The sequence below is a fragment of the Durio zibethinus genome, chromosome 6 (genome assembly GCF_047325235.1).
Source record: "Durio zibethinus cultivar Kanyao isolate XHJ-2024 chromosome 6, ASM4732523v1, whole genome shotgun sequence".
NCBI classification, from domain to species: domain Eukaryota; kingdom Viridiplantae; phylum Streptophyta; class Magnoliopsida; order Malvales; family Malvaceae; genus Durio; species Durio zibethinus.
The window spans coordinates 33,238,270-33,242,265 of record NC_143167.1 but is presented as its reverse complement, the minus strand read 5'-3'; the positions used below and the strand labels follow the sequence as shown (position 1 = coordinate 33,242,265).

Genomic DNA, 3,996 nt, shown 5'->3' with positions numbered 1-3,996 from the left:
AAAAAATTGTGTATGTATAACTTAATTTTATATATTAATATAAAATAAAATTGTGTATGTATAATTTAATTTTATATATTAATATAAAATTTAATTCAATTGATTTATCTCATTTAAAATGTACAAAATTTTTTATATTTTAAAAGACATCTCATTTGAAAGTTTTTTTTTATTTGAAATAAAGCTAAAGGACAGTTAGAGAAAGATAATCAAAGTTTAATAAAAAATTATAAAACGTACCTTCTAATGTGATAAAAAATTTCCAATCGAACCTGAATCTCTAACCCCAAAACTGACAAGCAAATCAAAGTATGGAGAGCTTGGGTTTAGGTTAGGCTTTTCGAGTACGAGGAAAGTCCAATGGCAGTTTTTAACTGATAGTAGCCCGTAATAAACATGTGATTTCCATTGCACTAGCCGAAGTGACATAATCATAATAATTTTACAATAGAAAAAAATCTACAACAGTAATCTTTCATTTAATTAATGCTTCACTTTACATTCTTCATGACGATTAAATTATAAAAATGATAGTAATTTCAGGTGGACCGTACAAAAATTGGCCCTTCCAAATTTCAGGATCCAACTCTGGATACTAAAATTCCCAGAATTAGGCTGACTGGTTTTAGAAATTCCAAAGAAAAGATTCTGGAACTAAAATCCCATCAAAATTATCCTCCTCGCACCTGATGTTGGGCACCGATGATCCCAGAAAATCACTCGAAAAATCATCAAATCCAGGGAATATCATCCCATAATCCGAAAGGTAATTACCCGAACCCATTGTCAAAAGATCCAGAAACGATACGTCCATCGCAAGCTCACTATCGAACTGTACTGTCCCTCCCGAAATCGACGATGATGGGGACTCCGTTTGAAACCCAGAGTTGGACTGCTCCGAATGGGTCCTGGAAGGCTCCGAGTTCGCAAATCGGGCGGCAGCGGCTTGGATTTCTGGTGGGGTCAATGACCTACCACCGGCTATCTCGGGTGGATTATCAGGGAAGTTGAACTTAGCAGAGCGGCCGCGTAAGCAAAAAAGAGCGGCGTCAAAAGCACGAGCTGCTTTCTCGGCGGTGTCATAAGATCCCAACCAAATCCTTTCCCTGCTGTTGGGTAGTCTGATTTCGGACACCCACTTCCCCCATTTTCGCTTTCGGACGCCCTTGAATCTCAAATCACTTCTCTCAGCTGCAGGTCTCTCACTTATGTGTTTCACCATTCTTTTTTTCAGCGCTTTCTTTTTCTTTCTCGGTTCTGTCTTTGAATTCGTTAGTAGCAAGTAGTAGTAGTGGTAGTACTGTGGTTTGGCTTCGGGGAGAGGATTTGATTGTGCTTTTATTGAGTTTTGAGGCATAGGGGAATTTGCGGCTCTGTTATATATATATACTGGGAGTGGGGAAAGGGGAAACGATACTCCCTGACAGAGTGATCAGTCAAAGAGAGAGAGGCGCGTTTGATTTGGAGTTTGGAAGCCGCAAAGAGTAAATGATTGACACGTGGCGACATTTTAAGACCTCATTTCGTCGCTACGCGAGGAGGGAGGATATTTCCACCACGTGGGCCTTTTATTACTCGTGCCCAATTTCTTTATTTATTATTTTAAACTTAACTTTAGTAAAAGTGCTAAACAATGAATAGTTTATTGGGCCTTTTAAAGCCGAAATCATGTTGCTGCATTACATGCCAACCCTACATGTTCATGAATCGCCGATTCAGTTGGCAATTTTAAATGCCAAACTTGATCCATATATTTAACCTTGTTTTATTTTTATCCGGTATTATCTAAAAAATATTTTATAATTTCTCTTCGGTCAAATATGAGTTTAAAAATTTCTATAAAAGATTTACCTTGGAGTTAGATTTGATTTGATATTTGATGCATGCATTTTTTTATATTAAATAACAGATTTCAAATATTTATTTTTAATATATAAAAAATATTTATTTATTTTGATATTTAAATTTATCAAAGTTTAAATTTTAATCACTAAAATTAAAAATCTAACATCCTACTAACAACAATTATTGGCTATATAAACAATATTTATATTGAGTATTATTTTGTATATCATTGGTGAAATTCTTTTTTAAAAAATAATATAATTAATATATTTATTGCTTCAACATGTAGTGATATTCTAATTTGACTTTTAAATTTTAAAATTTTAACCCAAAATGGTTAAAATAATTACATGTTGTTTCTACGCTACCTTCTTTGAATTGATGCATGAAGATTGGAATTCTCTAAGGATTTAAAAATGTACCTTGTAACCATATATATATATATATATCATATAAATTGTCTCAAATTTACCAATTTGGATGATTAGTGACATAGTTCTAGATTAATATAAAGTCAACAATTTGGGTTAAAAAAAATGGAGTCAACATGTACGCTACTATTGGGCTATTAGCTACTTTTAAATGAGAAAGCCTATATTTTTATAGCAATGTCATAATACGAACTTTTCTTCAATATATAATTTTGATGCTGGTCAAAGGTTGACATATAAATTTGAGCTCACTCTATTTTATTTTGAACAAATTTAAGCAAGCGAATTTCTGTTAAAGAATCATATTGCTAAGTCAACCTTCAAAAAAAATTTAAACAATACAATAAGCTTTAACGGTTCACTTCGGGGTACTTGGCAAACCAGGATCTAACCGTCATGTAATTAAACTTAAGGAAGCAACAAGGCAGGCAGGCAACGTCAACCTTGAACTTCATCTCTAAGCTTCGATAAGTAGCCTACCCAATCAATCGACGAACGGGTCCCCACTCCCAATTCAAACCATCCACGAACCAATATCTCTTAATTCCTCTCCAAACGCATACACGGGCTTATATTTTACGTCATGCATGATCTACTACTACATGATATTTTCTTTCTTTGGTCAACAAACAAAGGCTTAGATGGTTCAGCTCTTTATCAGATTTAACTGGCTTAAGTTGGCTCCAAAGGCAAAGAGTGCAGTTCTGGCTATCAAGTATCAATCATATGCGGCGGAGAACTAGAGTTTGCCCATTGCCTTGTAATGGAAACGAGGAAAGATGTTTCCTGCCTCTTCAATTCCAACTGTATAATGAGTTCAAAGTTGACAATCACCAAAATCCCAGCTCCTTTGAAACTTTCATGTATATATGACTAACATGGATAAGACAATAAATTTTCTTATTTCGTTTAATCAGACAATTAGCATAAAATGCTGCTGGAATCATTCATTCCATTTTTTCCCGCTCTTCATACTTGCCATAGCTACCTCTCCGCCTTTTTAGTCTGTCATTGAAATGGAAAGAAAGAACTGTAGACTGCGTAAGAGTGGAAAATTTTGAATATAGAAGCAATTCCTATCAAACTTGACAATCTCAAGTGGCTACTGTACACTTGTAGAGCGTGGGACACTTTTAGCCGCAATTTTGAATGCATGAGCTGCTATTGTCCATCATTTGAATTCGAAGCCACTTTTTAGCTCTTATGATGGTGATGATGATGATGATGATGGTGATGGTGGTGGTGATGATTAACTAATAAAGATTGATAGAAGCTATCCAAAACAACAGAAGGATTGATATAGGATAACACAAGGTCCAACACCTGCCCGTGTGGGAAATAATATTTTCAATCCATCGATTGCCCAAACTTCTTATACTCCATATCAACAATTTACTTGCCCAATTATAGATAACCCTTTTTTCTTTCGGCATTTTTATTACATGCAAAGAAACAAAGCAAAAGCAAATAGAATCAAGTCCTAGAAAAGGCCCAGTTCCTTACAAGCCAAGGCCCATAAAATTTACATGAGCCCTTTAGCTTTTAGACCTGCTATTGCAAAGGATACCATTTTATTTTCCCCTTCCAGAAGCCTCTGCGTTGTCGTTGGTTTCTTTCAAGTTTGTTCTTCCTGTTCCTCTTAAGCGCGTGCGCTTTTACCTATTCATATCCAGGCGGGTTTTGCTTAACCCGTTTGACTGCTAACCCTCTTTTTTATTTT

At 35.1% G+C, this 3,996-nt stretch overlaps 1 pseudogene across 1 annotated transcript; it reads right to left on the bottom strand.

The window, feature by feature from the left end:
• Nucleotides 1-434: 434 nt before the first annotated feature.
• On the bottom strand, nucleotides 435-1,371 carry LOC111285645 (ethylene-responsive transcription factor ERF017 pseudogene; annotated as a pseudogene). Its single transcript, XR_016343205.1, has one exon. The product of XR_016343205.1 is annotated as an ethylene-responsive transcription factor ERF017 pseudogene (transcript).
• Between the last annotated feature and the right edge of the window lie 2,625 nt (nucleotides 1,372-3,996).